Genomic DNA, 18240 nt, shown 5'->3' on the forward strand with positions numbered 1-18240 from the left:
TGATCATGGTATAAAATTTTTCCCGATAAGTCGAGAAGTTGTGTTTATACATGAAGTTTAGTGGGAGTTACGGAAATTTTAGTAGTCTTATATGTGGATGACATATTGATCATTGGGAATGATTTAAGACTTGGAGTAATATAATACATCTTTAATATCCAGATTTATGTAGATAAATTCACATGATATCAACGTCAAATAAGAAGTCTTATGTTGATAAGATTCATGACTAGTTCAACCAAGTTGAGCATATTTGTGACACCCCTCGATGAGGCATCAAAAGAACTATTAAATCTAAGCGGAAAATAAGGGATTTTTAAAACCTTTAAAGTTTAAAGTGTGAAATTCACCATAAGTGATCAAACGAAAATGAAAAGTAAAATGAATAAGTTTTACAATTAAAAACGAAGTGCGTTGGGGAAAAGATATCCCACGAATAAACACAAGTCTAACGATAGGTGAGTCTAAGCAAACTATAACTAAAGTCCAAGGTTCAACGTTCTCGCTAGCTCACACGTCTTCCCCATAATCTGCATCACAAACCTGTCATTCATGTAAACATGAACGCCACGGTCGGTGGGGAGTAACTCGGGTTCTCCCAATACAATATGTCAAAATGCACATAAGCAAGAACTTAATTAAACATATTGATCATGCATCATACTTGAATAATATGAACAAGGGAATATAAACGATAATCATAATGGGATAGGCACATTGCATTCTTAATGAGATAGGCATGGTACATTATATTAAACATGCATTCAAGGTAACCAAAACATGGATATGAGATTAGGCATCGAATCATATGAAGAAGGTAAACAACGGATCAATTGAATAGAAAATACATGGATGGAAACCAATAGCCATTACTTGAAAACCTCTTAACAACCATAGCACGGGACGTGGCTACTAATGTCACATTCATACTTATGGCTTGCATCTCACCATAAGAACGGATGGGAACATCGATCCCGGCGATCATATCGCAACTAGGGGCTTGCATCTCACCACTAGTATCCGATAGGACCAAGACTCTCACAAACAATCATAGAAGACGTGCACTCTCGTATATAAGAACACGCCAATGACCGTAACAAGCAAGACATTTACAAAGGCTTTGACTCAAAACAAGACAAACCCCTAGACTCCAACCTCCTGGTAGGACGACGATCATAATACGGTCCTAGTCTAAATCTGGCCAGACTCTCGGGATGGACGACACCCGATTTGACATACAATCCCAAATCGTATCCAAGACTCGATCCATGACACCTAGCCGTGCCCCAAGGTCGAGTAACCCCAAATCGGAACAATGGTACCTAGCCGTACCCCAAAGTCCGAAGAGGCGGAAGGAAGATAGCCCAACTCGGAAACAATGGCACCTAATCGTGACCCAATGTCCGAGGGCAAACAAATAAGGAATGTCGAGTAGTCACACAATGTAAATCGTCACACTCCGGTCACAAATACGAGTAACAACAATAATTCGCATTATCATAACATAAACAAATCCTAAATTGACCATTTACCAATCATAAGAAGGATGCGTAATTAAATAAATGATTAATAGAAGTTATAAGTGAAGAGAAACCATAAGAGAACTCCCAGCCGGTTGGGGACCAAACCCGCACCATTTATGAGCATTGGAACAAAGAGTAAGAAGCCTATGAAGTAAATCGTGCAACATAACGTATAAAAACACTTAACTTAACCAAGTAGATGTTCACTTGATAAGAAAACAACCTTAAAATGAATGTTGTCCACAATGAGCTGAAGCTCAAACTTTACAGCATTTAAAATGTCACTTTCAGAAATTCATCAAGGATGAGCTTCGGCTCATTTGCACCAGAATTTAAATAACACCATTATAATGAAGGAATTCAACCAACACACCACCAATTTTACCCAAAGTTGCTTCAACATCATTGTTGGACACATAATCAACCTCCAAGTAACAATTATACAATTAAAAACAAGAATCCACAACATACAACATTCATAAATTACTCCATGTTCATGAATAAGACTTAATAAGGTAAACTCAACATAAAGGTTCCATCTTTTTCACTCAAAAGCTTAGATCTCAACATACCCACATACTAATTCACCATTTAAGACATATTTCAAAACAACCATACTACCAACTTCATCATTTACAATATTAATCCAATAAATAATCTCATGACACAATTAAACATGTCAACTAAGCATGATTAAGACGGATTTTTCTCTGATTAACATATGTAAACAACCCATTTAATCCAATTGAACAAACATGTGACAAAAGACTAGAAATTCCTCAAACAACCATAAGACGGTTTCACAAACCAATTTATCTAACAATGAACATGTGAAACATGTAAAGATTCATACTTTAACAAACACAAGAATAAACCACAACATATAAACACATTAAATTGACATAATGTCGAGTAACCCATCACCGTTACCTTTTAGCTCTTTAATCCACAATAGAATCGTCTACCTTTCAAGAATCCACTTCCGGGTCAACTAAACTTTCTCCTAAACATAAGAAAACACAAAATAAGACTAAGAATCGAAACTAGAAAAAGGTTACCAAGTGAAAAATGGTTCGACAGCTCTTTATAAGGAGGAAGGTCGGACTCTTTCTTACCTAGAAAGATGGAGGGCGATTAGAGGGAGAGATAGGCGCGAAAATCACTTGATTTGGACAAGAATTGAGCAAGTTATGGAGTTTTGAAGATTTGTAAGAGAAATGTATAAAAATGGTGGTGGTTGTTGAAGATGAATGCTGAAAAATTGAGGAGGGAGGTGTGTTCTAGGGTTTCCTTCATGATATTTATGAGGAGGAAAGAGTAGTATGTGAGCCCATTAGTCATACTAGGCCCAACATGCAAGATTGAGTCGATATGCACTAGAAATTACGTCTCAAGCCCACTACAACTCAAGACGGGAAATATTATTATTATTATCATTATTATCCGACCAAAATATTTATTTTGTATAACTTAAGCTTTAAAAATATAATATTTATAAAAATCATGTTTAATAATGTAATTAATTAAATTAAATAATTAAAAATATAAATAAGACAATAGAACGGTTAATTAAATTATAAATGTCAAAGTGGAAAATTCGCGGGTGTTACAATATTTGATTGATTCCATTTGCTTCCGCTGCCGAATCAATTAAATAGGAAATGATGTATAACACTTCATATACTTTGAGTATGATGAATTGTTTCAAATCGAATTTAAGTAATAATTACCAAGTAAGCCATAAAGATTACCCTTAAGTGTTTGCAGAAGCATTAAGGATGTAATGCAAAGTGTTTTGATGCAATTTTGTGTAAAGGTGTTACACAAGTGACAATTGACAATTGAGATTGCGCATGGTTTCCGACAAAACCATAATCAAAACACATTAGGATGGTTAAGATACCATTGTGGCTATGTTATTTAAGAAATAGATTTTCTAGAATCGTTCTAGGCAATAAAGAACAATGAGAAATATTTACAACGGAAATTGAGTACAATTGCAATCATGAGATGTGCAAGAAGGATGAGTCCCGCACACTGTGAAAACAGTGGGAGCTATTCTAAGGTTAGAGGGCCTATGTCTTGATTGGATCTCGACACGTACTCAGAAAGTTTTGTAATGAAAATGTATACATTACAAAGGAAAACAAGTATGTAGTAAGGTTGAGTTAGGTACAAGAAGTTGATAAAACCTACTAACCAAAGCCTTTTCTTAGGCTTAACATGATGAGTCATGTCATTTTAATTGGATTAAGATTAATAACTACATAAAAGATCAAATTAGATTATAGATTATGAAATAGTAATCAGGTATTGACTATTCATATGTGATAATCACATTTGTCGTTCGAGTTTTTAAAGACTGAAAAACTCCTTTTATACTTTGTTACATCCAAACGGGTTGTAGAGACAATATTGAACCCCGTTAAAGTGAACCTGGATTAACATGGTATTCGCCCATAGTCACTTGTATGAGGTGACGTTTCGAAGTGACTAGAGTGTGATGCGATTGGTGGCAAGTTCAAGTGCCATAGAGTCATGTGAGATGACTAGTCGATCACATAGGCAGACTGTTAGGAACACTTTGTCGGGCAGTGACCGCTTATAGAGTTCTGGCAAATTTATATAGTCTGGTCGTGGCGAGAGCTACTATAGTATTCTAATGAGTCGATTCTTTTGACTAAAGACTGTTCGCCTAAGATGGCACAGTTTCAGATGAACTTTGATTTATGTTACTACGACCTTCGTAAATGGGGTCAAATGGGCATATTTTGGGTTATAATGGCTGTGGCTAGTCGAAGGGAATAAGTGCGATAGGAATTGTCCACCCCTTTGTCAGGGTTATAACAATATCTCAGGGCCACTCGAGGAGCAATGAACTGGAAATGCGTGGCCACGCTCGGAAGGTATCTATGGTAGATAAATTCCGGTCAATCAGTTATTCTCCAGATCGAGGAAACCACTCTCGATATGATCACTTGCAAGTACGACCCGAAAGACACCTTGCATTGAGTGGGAGATATTAATAGGACAAGAGAATTGGTGACGCACACTTGTCGAGGACAAGTGGGAGATTGTTGGAATATATGTCCTCCGACAATAATGCGATCACAATTGTCGATCATATTGATCACACATTTAAATCTCATTACAAGAATACAAAAGGGATGATACATTACATATATAGTCAACTGGTCCACACATATCGGTAATGATTGGCTGGCTAAAGTTTGACATTACTGTCGTGCCACGGTGGTGATCAGTTGATCCCTTGAGGTCACACCTAAAGGACGATTCCCTTAATTGAAAAAGGTTAATTAATTGTATGACGATACAGATTAATTAATTCCTTAAAATTGAACAAATTATTATCATAAGAGAGAAAATGACATCTTATTATAATGTGATTAAATGAGATTTTATTTAGTAATTTAAGAAGTTATATTACTAAAATTAATCGGTGTTTGCGAAACACTCGAGATGAGAATGATAAGTTGGTTATAATTACAAGATGTTGTGAATTATACTAACTAGTAATTAAATGAGCATTTTATGTGAAAGTAATTTTGAATTACTAGTCAATTTGTTAAATATGATTTATATAATTAGTAAATGATATTTAATTTGTTAAATATGCATTTTAAATTAAAACATGACATAAGACATAAGACATGTCACATGACATACAATTGTACAATTGACAAAAATAAAATGGACTCCATATTACATGATAACCGAAATTGGGTGGCCCTTTTTAGTAGTTTTGTCTTATTCATTTGTCTTGTTCATTCGTCTATGACAATTGATAGTGACTTGACTATGCAAAAGACTTACACATTTTTGTCTTGTGAAGACAAAAAGGAAAAATAAAAGGAGCCTAATATCCCCCCCACCCAACTGGTTTTCATACACACCCATTGAGAGTTTTTCCTCTTAATTAATCATTCTCTTATGTTTTCATAAAAAACTACCTTCTCTCTCTTGTTCTTCATAAAAATTCATTTTTATGAATCTAATTTATAAAAATCAAACACTAATAATACTAGCAGTATATGAGTATTAGTAACCGAATTTAAGGTAAACCACATTACAAATATCTAGTACATGTTAGTTTGTGGATTAAGGGATAGTCTTGGGTGCTACTAATTGGAGGGCTTCTATTTTGAAGTCATGAATGTTCATCCATTATTGGAAAGCTCAAGAACTAACAAGAAGGAGATCTTGTTGGTGCCCATATGATGACCGAAATATTAGATGGTGAGAAATCGATTTTCTTATCTCTTCTTATTTAGTTTGCATGCATAAGATTTGTAATTAATTTTATGACTAAATTAATTAAAACATATATGAATATGTTAAGTAATGAGATATAGATTTCTAACAACAACAAGTATAAACATGATAAGTGCTTAAGGAAATAAACAATAAAGGGTAAAGAGTAAAGGAATTATACCAAACTTGAGATGATCCAAATAATAAAGCAAAGAATAAAAGAAGAGAACTTGATTGATTGATGAAGGGTTGTCAATCCTCCAATAATAACCCAATAATCTTCAATCACCCAAAAGTAACAAACTTGAACAATAATTAAGGAGAGATTAATGTGAAAATTGTGGAAAGATTAAAGAGTAATCTAATCTAATCTACTCCTAATATATTCTAAGAGGATTTTTTTAATGTGGAAGCCCCCTTTGATTATCATCAAAATGGGGTATTTATAGTAGTGCTTCATTAGGTTAACTAAGGCTAAACTAGTAATTAACAATTCTAAGTTCTAAGCAGGGAATCACAAGTATTTCGGAGAGATGGGCATCTTTGCTAAAGACGCCGTGGTCCGCTCGTCCAAGAGGTAGGACGCTCGGATTGTTGCATGGAGGGACGGGCGGCTGATGAGTCGGGACGCTCGGATTGCAGGCTCCTTGGACGAGCGGCTTAGCTCTTTGGACACTCGGATCCCTCTTCAGAATCCTTCCCTTCGCAAACTTCTTGCAATGTTGCTCTTTAGTTCTTATCCTTCCTTCAATACCCGTTCAACCAAGATCGTCAATGTCCTTCCAAATAAGCTCAAGAGACGGGAATTTTCTGCCTAATTGTCTCCTTTCCTACAAATCAAACACAAAGCGGTAGGAAAGCAAAATAGGAAGCATTTGACGGGTAAAATAGCTATGAGACGCTATAATAATATGCAAAATAAGTTCAAGTAGGGGGCTAAATGTGCGCAAATATGAGTCACATCAATAAACGAGCTTCCTAATACGTACCCTCACCCCTTACTCAACATCTCTATGAGCATTCGTGTTCATTAGCATCACGAGAGTCATTCTAGACATAGAATGCTAAGGGTAACGAATTTCTTAGTGTTCATGTCACTACTTTATGTCTTGACATGACGCGAAGTATTCGAATGGTTCCAATTTTTCATAAAAATTGGTGGCGACTCCACAAATGCAGGCTTGTCAAACTTTTCACCGGTTTCAATGCCTTTCAAATTGGTAACGGCCCATGATGTGCTTTGGCCCTTGCGCCGGAGTTCCATGGGAGAAGTATCGCCGCCTCGAAACCAACGCGCGGGTGGCTGTGTCCACAGTTTGGCAACTCCGTTAGGGATGATACACTTAGACTAAGTCTAGTGTTACCTAGGGTGGAACTTGAACAAGGTTAGAGAATAGTTTATATGGGACAGTTGTCAGTTTTCATTACTCGACCTTCTTAGGTCGTTTTAGCCAGCCTTCCTAGGTTCAACCCAACCAATTCGACCAATCGTCCCGTCTGGACGGTGCAAGTTCCTATTTGCACCCAAAGATGGATAACGATTGGCGTTAACCATACCACGATGCTTACTCATGTTTGTATCAAAAAGCTTTCAGTACTCGAGTGAATGGACTAGGAACCGACCTGACTCATATTTTGCACGGACTTCTCCACAGACCAGGGTATGATAGCTTGGTATGGCAACCCACCCTTCTAAACCAAAATCCATTACTTGTACTCAGCATACCGTTATAATGCCTGTTTGTATGTGTTTACCAAATTAATCACGTGTTTAAATTCCTCATTTATAAACAAAATAATGTCAAAATTTTTGTAAATAAAATTCATTTTCAAACCTTTCAAATGTCGCTTTTGTAAACCAAATAATGCCGAATTTTCCGGTTTTCAAATTTCAATTTTACAAAAAAAAAACCTTTCCAAAAATTCATTTCGTAAATTAAATAATGTCCAATTTTCTGTAGATGTAAACTCCATTACACAACACACAAAAAAAAACCTTTTGTGAAATTCCATCCAATTTTAAATTCTCCATAAATAAAATCCTTTGCAAATTCTCAGAAAAAAAAAAACCAAAAAACGTTTTAAATCAAAATATTTTCAAACCATGTAAATGTAACTGTGGAAATTCAATTGGGCCAAGTTAGTGTCAAAATTCAAACCGACTATGTCCTAGTCGGAACTCTGTCGAGTTATAAACCCGTCTTCCCTTACACTTTGGGTCATTTTAAATTCAAGTCAAGTCCTAAGGCATCAAGCCGTCATTTTGGAGCCCCTATCCCTAGTCGCTTTAGGATCTAGACATTTCTAATACCTCGACTCGCACACTCGAGTCCAACACACCGAATTCTTCTAGTGACACGTTTGGGTACACACGTACCCGAACCTCGAGTCAAGTCTATCTTAAACACACGTTTAGAGTCACACCATTTTAAATCCGTCAATAAGGTTGTTTGTCTAATTGTTACTCCGTCAAAGTCAACACTCGAGTCTAAAATCAAAAGTCAAGCACCATGAACTTAAACACGAGAGGTCACTCACGACATTTCACGAATTCATAAGTCAAAGTCTAGATTTGTCGTCTTGTCCTCGTGATTACTTGTCCCTTAATGCACCAGTTTTTTGCTTATTGCCTTAGTATGCGTGATCCCATGTCGAATCGAGTTGTAACGCGTGTCATTTCTGTCGAGTAGGAATCCCGCAAATTCCACCAGTCAGCAAAGTCACAAAGCAGCTTAAGCCACAATCATCGTGTCTCTCCAAGTCGTTTATGCCATGGTCCTACGAGTTCAAGGTACAGTGAAAAATTTGATCATTCCCGTCCTCACCCTTGAAAATGGGATGGTGAAAAAAAACACGCCACCTCGAGAAACCACTAGTCAAGGTCGTCCAAAGCCGACATCTTGCAATAACTGTCATCTTAGAAAGCCGAAAGGAAACATGGGAGGCATCAAAGGATGTTTTCTTATTTAGGCATGTCTTATGCCGATGCTTTGAAGATTATCTGCCCAAGGCAAGCTACATCCGATAGGTCCAACTCTGAATCCACCTTTAGAAAAGCAAGTGAACCTCTGGAAGGGCAATAAATATTGTCTATATAATCGGAGTAGAGGTCATGATATTGAAGAGTATTTTCTCTTGAAACACACCATCCAAGATATGATCGAAGAGGGCAAGCTTCCAGTGCCGCCTTTTATCGAGCAATTAGAGAGGATGGACCCTCTTGGGTCTAGCAGCACTAAACATGATAAAGTGTAACACCCCCATACTCCGAGTGCCTTACCAGGACCACTCAGGTATGAAGACATCACCATCTCGGTTGCCCGAGGTATGATAATCAAATAGACAAAACAGAAACAACATTTATTATAAGTAGTTTAATGAATAAGTACAATCCGCGAAACCAAACTGAAAGTACAATACATTATTCCAAACTGTCTATTCTCAACTGAAAAGTAAATAAAACTAAACTACAGCGGAAGACTCTATCGTCATGTCGTGGCCATCCCAGCTATCCCAGTATCATCTCTATACCTGTTCAATATCTGCTCACCATCCCCGAATGGATCACCGCAGGTTTTACAAAACAACACCGGGTCGCATACTAATCACACAATCAAAATAGATAACAACAATAAGACAAACAGATAAAGTGAACTGTCACACACACACAAACACCACCAACTCCCATCATCCCAATACCGATCCCACCGGACCCCTCGCCAAAGGGGGACCGCAGCCGTTCCCACCTAAGCCCCGCTCATCGTACGAGCGATAACCCTGTCCATTAATGTGCACATCCCCTTTCGTGGCGGGTTCCACGAAGGGCGAAACTAGGGCGTGAGATCACTCCCGCAAGTGACCCCACTCAGCCGAGAACGCATCTCGAGAACCATCACAAACACAACCACAATCACAATCACAATCACAATTACAATTACAATCATCATATCAATCAACTAACTACAAAGACATCACCAATATCCCATTATGGGACTAATACCGAGTAGGAAATCATACCGAAAGCACAACACGTAGACGGTATCTACAAAATGTCTCTCAAAACGCCTCTTCTATGAACTCTCCTCCTACCATACAACACATAAATACTACTATTCAATTACTATTCATAAAAAACCCCCAATTCCTAAATTAGGGTTTCACTAATCTTAACAAAACATTATATAAATTGTATTAAAAGCTTACCCTCGACGCAAGGAATCCAACGACACAAACTACGATGCAAACCGACCGTCTGAACTCCGGGAATTGTCAAGGACGCGATTAGGAAGAAGACAAGTTGCTTTCTCTCTTAAACAGGTTTTAGGTTTTGTAAAAAGTGATTTAGAACAAAGACGAATTGGTTTAAATACCTTAATCGCGTAATTAACAAAACCCGAGAAAACTCCCCCGTAAAACCGGACACTCGATCGAGTACCCAAGGTACTCGATCGAGTACCCACCTACTCGATCGAGTGCCCAAGCTACTCGATCGAGTGCCCAACAGGTCAGAAACTATTTTATTCTGCAACATACCCTTACTCGACAGAGTAAGGGCTACTCGATAGAGTACCCCCAAGACCATAAATACGGAGTATTACAGTCTTCCCTCCTTAAAAGGAACTTCGTCCCCGAAGTTCAAACCACTACCAAACAAAGGTACTCCCATAAGCTTCCCGACTCGAAGGTCAACACAAACACAACGTAAAACATGCTACTAACCCAACTTATCCCGACAAACATATCGCCACAACATATACAAGGGGTGTAAAAACTCTTAAAAACTCTCGCGATCATCTCCTACCCCCCTAAAAGAAACAAGGTTACGTCCCCGTAACCATACATACCTGATCAAAAAGGAAAGGGTAACGCTCTTTCATGATATCCTCCGCCTCCCATGTAGCTTCCTCCGTCTCATGGTTAGACCAAAGGATCTTAAGCAAAACTGTCTCACCACTCCTGGTCTTTCTAACTTTTCGGTCTAGGATCTGCTTAGGTACCTCCAGATATGATAAAGACTCATCCAGCTCTAAGCTCTCTGCCCCCAACACATGTGACGGGTCACTCACATACTTCCGCAGCTGCGATACATGAAACACATTATGCACTCTCTCCAACGCAGCCGGTAAAGCCAAACGATAAGCCACTTCCCCAACTCGCTCTAAGATCTCATAAGGCCCTATAAACTTCTGACTTAGCTTGCCTTTCTTCCCAAATCTCATGACTCCACGCATAGGAGACACTTTCAGAAGAACCTTGTCCCCAACCTGAAACTCTATGTCCCGACGATGTAGATCTGCATAACTCTTTTGTCGATCCCGAGCCGCTCTCATCCGTTCCCCGATCATCTTAACTGCTCCACCATCTCATGTACCATCTCTGGTCCTAAAACCACTGCCTCAGCACTATCGTCCCAACAGATCGGACTCCTACATCTCCTCCCGTACAAAGCCTCAAACGGTGCCATACCAATACTGGTGTGATAGCTGTTGTTGTAAGAAAACTCTATTAAGTCCAACCTCTGCTCCCAGCTACCACCAAAATCCATCACACAAGCTCGCAACATATCCTCAAGAGTCTTGATTGTTCTCTCAGTCTGCCCATCCATCATCGCAGGATGAAATGCTGTACTCATCTTCAAAGCTGTTCCCAACGATTCCTGCAACTCCTTCCAAAACTTTGATATAAACCTCGCATCTCTGTCAGACACTATGTCCTTAGGGACTCCATGTAACTTAAGCACGTTCTTTCGATAGGCCATAGCCAGTTGTGCCTTAGTCCATGTATCTTTCATTGGAACAAAGTGAGCTGACTTGGTCAACCGATCCACTATCACCCAAATCATATTGTTACCTTGTTGACTCTTAGGTAAACCCACAATGAAATCCATGGAAATGGATTCCCACTTCCACTCCGGCACCTCCAAAGACCGAACCTTACCTTGTGGTCTTCTCTGTTCCCCTTTAACTCTCGGCATGTCAAACAACGGGACACGAACTCAATCGTCTCTTTCTTCATCCTGTGCCACCAAAACGTTTTCTTCAAATCTTTGTAAAGCTTGTCTCCACCGGATGAACCGAATATGGTGTGCAATGCGCTTCTTTCATGATTGTCTTTTTCAACTCCTCGTCATTAGGAACACACCACCTACCATCAAACCTCAAGCTACCATCTGTATGAATGGAAAACCGGGACACTGTCCCTTTCTCTACTCCAGCTCTCCACTCCACTATCTTAGGATCCAAAGCCTGTTTACCTCGAATATCATCATAAAACTCCATGTGTCTTTGTCATATCACCCATGGCATCTCCTTTCGCATCATATGAATCCCAAAGCTCGCTACCTCATCCTCACCTCATCAAAGATAGAGCTGTACACAAGGAGTGTACACTCTTCCTACTCAAAGCGTCGGAACAACGTTGGCCTTTCCTTCATGGTAGATGATTTCCATGTCATAATCGCCAATCGGCTCCATCCACCTCCTCTGTCTCATGTTCAACTCCTTCTGCGTGAAGATGTACTTGAGACTCTTGTGATCGGAAAATACCTTAAAGATTGCTCCATAAAGGCAGTGCCTCCAAATCTTGAGAGCAAACACCACTGCACCCAACTCCAGGTCATGAGTAGGGTAGTTCTCCTCATAAGGCTTCAACTGCCTAGAAGCATAGGCGATTACTTTACCATTCTGCATCAACACACATCCCAACCCATTCTTTGAGGCATCTGTATAGACCTCAAAATTCTCGCTCCCTTCAGGTAATGCCAAGACAGGAGCTGTGGTCAAACGCTCCTTTAAGGTTTGGAACGCCTTCTCACAACTCTCATCCCAACGAAACCTGTTCTCTTTCCTCATCAACGCTGTCATCGGTCTAGCTATCTTGGAGAAATCCTTCACAAACCGCCTGTAGTATCCAGCTAAACCCAAGAAACTCCTTACCTCGGCGACATTCTTCTGCTTCCCACTTTGTCACCGCCTCAATCTTCGCCGGATCCACAGTACTCCATCTTTAGAGATTACATGCCCCGGAAAAGCAACTTTCTCTAACCGAACTCACACTTGAACACAGCATACAACTCATGATCTCTCAACGTCCGCAATACGATCCTCGGATGCTCCTCATGCTCCTCCTTAGTCTTAGAGTAGACTAGGATGTCATCGATAAACACTACTACGAACCGATCCAAGAACTGTCTCAAGATCCTATTCATCAAATCCATAAACACCGCCGCGCATTGACAACCCAAATGGCATCACCACATACTCATAATGGCCATACCTCGATGTGAAAGCTGTCTTCGGTATGTCCACATCTCTAATCTTCACCTGATGGTATCCCGACCTCAAATCGATCTTAGAAAAGACCGTTGCACCACTCAACTGATCAAACAGGTCATCTATCCTTGGCAAAGGATACTTGTTCTTTATCGTCACACGGTTCAGCTCCCGGTAATCTATGCATAACCTCAAAGTTCCATCCTTCTTCTTCACGAAAAGAACTGGTGCTCCCCAAGGCGATACACTTGGTCTAATGTATCCCTTCTCTATCAAATCATCCAACTGCTTCCTAAGCTCCTCCATCTCCTTAGGACCCATACGGTACGGTGCCTTAGAGATTGGCCCCGTCCCTGGCTTCAATTCAACGGTGAAATCTATCTCCCTCTTCGGTAGCAACCCCGGAATCTCCTCTGGAAAGACATCTCGCATACTCTCCCACCACTGGTATCTCCTCAATCGCCGGGCTCTCTATCCGGTCATCTCTCACATGGCACAAAATCCGAGGACATCCCTTCCTCAGATACGACTTCAAAGTGACAGCTGCAATCAACTTAACTTTGGGTTTGACTAGAAACCCACGATAAGACACACTTACGCCCTTAGGACCTCTAAGGGACACTCTCTTTTGATGACAGTCTATCTTAGCCTTATACTTTCCTAACCAATCCATCCCAACTATCATCTCAAAACCATTAAAAGGAAACTCTAGCAAGTCTACAGGGAAATCGACTTGCCCAACTATCAAAGACACATCTCTAAACAACCTCCCACACGATACGAGACTCACCAAGGTATGAAAACTTGCTCCCTAACGGACTCATATACTCTCAAACCCAACTGTTTTACATGACTCGAAGACACAAACGATTGAGAAGCCCCCGAATCAAACAAAACAAACGTAGGAATACCATTAACAAGGAATGTACCGGTGATAACGTGCGCATCCTCCTCAGCTGCCTTCTTGTCCATCATGAACAACTTGCCATTGGTCTTCGCCCACCTCCCCGGACAAGATTACTAGCGATGCGATCGGCTTAGCACCCGACCCTTGATTGTTGTTGTTGTTCATCGGTGTCTTCGATAAGAATTACCGCCGTTGCGGTTGCCTCCACTCGACAACTCCGACCTCCCGGTTTGGCCATGATCCACCGGTCCATTGCTCGCAAAGCTCTGTGCGGTCTCTCGAAAAGATCCCGGTGCGCTCGTGCACTCATGTCTCTTGTGGCCTACACCACCACAACCAAAGCAGTCACTCCCCACTGTTGCTCACACTCCCACGACCTCGCCCAAAGGAAGTTCCAAAGACTAAACCCAACCGAAAGAAAATCCCTTAGATTGATTGTGGTTGCCTTTCTTGTAATTAGATTGGCCACCACCCTCGCTCTCCGACTTCCTCTTCTCACCACCGGACCTCTCCCGAGCCATCTCCACTAGCCTCTCGCTCTCCCGGCCCTCTCATATGCTTCCTTCACATCGCAAGGACTCCCACGGGTAACTTATCCATAATCTTCGTGGTTAGCCCTCTCTCAAATCTCAAAGCCGATTCTCCTCACTCAAACCCATGTCCTCGGATATCCGGATTTCTCATTGAACTCGCTGTAGTACTCGGCCACGTACATCTCACCCGTCATCTTAAACTTGTCGAACTCCTCCCTCAACTTACTCCTCACATGTTCTGGTACGAACTCCTTCCTCACAGCCCTACGAAACTCCTCCCAAGGTATAGCAAGTAACCCCTGGTTGGTATATATCTCCTTGGCACTCACTTTTACGGAATCCCACCACTTGCCACCGCCTCCCTCGGATAGAATGCAGCTGATCCACTCTCATCTCATCAGGACAACGAACTAAATCCAGTATGTTCTCCATCTCCCTCAACCAACTATCAAGGTGGTTAGGCTCCTCAACTCCCTTGTACTCCTTCGGGTTAAACCTCGCGATATAGAGGCTGACTTTAGCATGGTCAACCTCCTTCTCCTTACTCTTATCCTTGTCCTCATTCACTCTCTTCGGGGTCTCGAAGAGCGTCCCGGTGCTCTAACATCTTGACGATGTCATCCGTAGTCATAACCTCAGCTCTCGCGTACAAAGCGTTTCTCTTGGGCGGCATCTTGAAGCTGTATAAGAAAGGGATAAACATAAACACGCGTACTAAACCTCAAAACACGAAAACGCGCTGCATAGGACCCACTCGATCGAGTATCCAAACCCACTCGATCGAGTAACGGGCTACTCGATCGAGTTCCCCCATGTACTCGATCGAGCACCCAAACTCCGTAACCAAACAGACCTTCGGATCTCTAACCCACTCGATCGAGTATCTAGGCTACTCGATCGAGTGATTTTCTACTCGATCGAGTACCCCTAGTTACTCGATCGAGTGCCCCAAAACTCGATTCTGACTCAAAATCGCCAAAAATCTACCCGATCGAGTCGACCTCACTCGATCAAGTACCCCCAATATGTAAGAGATACCCGCATATTACGTCACATACTAACATGCTAAATTTATAAATCATATTATATCATCATAAACATGTTACGCATCCTTCTACTAACTACGAAATCATTTCATTACGCTATTAAAAGCCACATCGTAAATCATTCAACTTGTTATCACTCATTAACATGTTCAACATATAATCATTCTCTTTCACATGCTCAACCTCCTACTTCAACACCAAACAATCAACACACTTCATCACTTTGTTGCACAAGTTAAACAATCACACAGACGACTCAACAAACACGTTCCCATGTGACCGGTTCAAAGTTGTAGGGCGACCCCCGCGACTTTAGGACGTCTCCCAAGCCTTTGCACTAGCTCCTACAACTTTTACCCCGGGTTCATTTTAATTGACTCCCTATGTTCATTACGTTCATTGGTTACAGGTTTCAGGATCGTCGCTCTGATACCATTTGTAATACCCCCATACTCCGAGTGCCTTACCAGGACCACTCGGGTATGAAGACATCACCATCTCGGTTGCCCGAGGTATGATAATCAAATAGACAAAACAGAAACAACATTTATTATAAGTAGTTTAATGAATAAGTACAATCCGCGAAACCAAACTGAAAGTACAATACATTATTCCAAACTGTCTATTCTCAACTGAAAAGTAAATAAAACTAAACTACAAACGGAAGACTCTATCGTCATGTCGTGGCCATCCCAAATATCCCAAAGATCATCTCTATACTTGTTCAATATCTGCTCACCATCCCCGAATGGATCACCGCAGTTTTACAAAACAACACCTGGGTCGACTAATCACACAATCAAAATAGATAACAACAATAAGACAAACAGACAAATTAATCAACACACACACAAAACACCACCAACTCCCATCATCCCAATACTTGACCGTCCACTGGACCCGACCGCCAGTGGGGGACCGCAGCCGTTCCCACCTAAGCCCCGCTCATCGTACGAGCGATAACCCTGTCCATTAATGTGCACATCCCCTTTCGTGGCGGGTTCCACGAAGGGCGAAACTAGAGCGTGAGATCACTCCCGCAAGTGACCCCACTCAGCCGAGAACGCATCTCGAGAACCATCACAAACACAACCACAATCACAATCACAATTACAATTACAATCATCATATCAATCAACTAACTACAGCACATCACCAATATCCCATTATGGGACTAATACTGAGTAGGAAATCCTACCTGGAAAGCACAACACGTAGACGGTATCTACAGCTGTCTCAAAACGCCTCTTCTATGAACTCTCCTCCTACCATACAACACATAAATACTACTATTCAATTACTATTCATAAAAAACCCCCAATTCCTAAATTAGGGTTTCACTAATCTTAACAAAACATTATATAAATTGTATTAAAAGCTTACCCTCGACGCAAGGAATCCAACGACACAAACTACGATGCAAACCGACCGTCTGAACTCCGGGAATTGTCAAGGACGCGATTAGGAAGAAGACAAGTTGCTTTCTCTCTTAAACAGGTTTTAGGTTTTGTAAAAAGTGATTTAGCACAAAGACGAATTGGTTTAAATACCATAATCGCGTAATTAACAAAACCCGAGAAAACTCCCCCGTAAAACCGGACACTCGATCGAGTACCCAAGGTACTCGATCGAGTACCCAAGGTACTCGATCGAGTACCCACCTACTCGATCGAGTGCCCCAGCTACTCGATCGAGTGCCCAACAGGTCAGAAACTATTTTATTCTGCAACATACCCTTACTCGACAGAGTAAGGGCTACTCGATAGAGTACCCCCAAGACCATAAATACGGAGTATTACATAAAGATTCATCCCTAAACTATTCTCATCTCCTCGATCCTCGTGACTACGAAGAGATCAACGTGCTTGAGGAAGATGATATCCAGAGTGGAATGCCCGTGCTTTCCATTGCCTTAAACAATAAATTTTCCAACTTAAAGAGAGCCATTGATAACCTAAACTCTCGGCTTTCCAACATGGAGAACCAGATTGCTGAATGGGTAAGAAGTTTGAGGCCCAACCTCTCAAGATGAAAAGTGTCCAGACAAGCCCTCAACCTGACAGTCCTAAGGAGAAAACAATAAGTGAGCAACATATTCCTAGTTCTTCTCATCCAGGAATTAAAATCAACAAAGGCAACCTCATGGAGCCTTCATCGAAGAAGCCTAACAACTCTCCAAGGTCAATTCACAAATATAGGCGTACCTTATGCCCTAGCCTTGAACAAATTATCTTTCCTAGGTCTTCTCCAACCCTACACCCAGAAAAGAAATCTATGTTTTAGGATGGTAGTTCATACTGTCAATACCAAAGAGGTAGAGGGCATGATGCTGAGGATTGCTACAAGCTTGGGCATGATATACAAGATGAAATTGAGAATGGCAGGATTCCTGTTTCCGTCCTAACCAGCCCTAACGCAGAAACCAGACGACCTTATCAGAAGTTCAATTAATATGGTGAGCGTTCCACCAATCATTTGTTGAAAATAAGGAAAGCCGATTCACAAACGCTCGATCAGTCAATTGAGAGAACATTAGTCCAGCATGTCATTGACTGCCTTCACCCAAATTATGCATCTCGTTTGAAAGGCCGTGACATTAAAACCGTCGAGGATTTATCAATAGAGATCACACGCGTCGATGGGGTCATCCTCTTGAAGGCTTCCAACAAAAAAGGGTACACCTCCTAG

The 18240-nt window shown here is 40.9% G+C and overlaps 1 long non-coding RNA gene across 1 annotated transcript; it reads right to left on the minus strand.

The window, feature by feature from the left end:
• Window positions 1-485: 485 nt before the first annotated feature.
• Window positions 486-2928, minus strand: LOC141591178 (uncharacterized). The gene is made up of 3 exons (XR_012520713.1): window positions 2639-2928; window positions 2454-2526; window positions 486-543 (listed from the first exon to the last, which is right to left on the minus strand). It is a non-coding gene; the product is annotated as an uncharacterized LOC141591178 (long non-coding RNA).
• Between the last annotated feature and the right edge of the window lie 15312 nt (window positions 2929-18240).

Source organism: Silene latifolia, chromosome 7 (assembly GCF_048544455.1).
Source record: "Silene latifolia isolate original U9 population chromosome 7, ASM4854445v1, whole genome shotgun sequence".
Lineage (NCBI taxonomy): Eukaryota > Viridiplantae > Streptophyta > Magnoliopsida > Caryophyllales > Caryophyllaceae > Silene > Silene latifolia.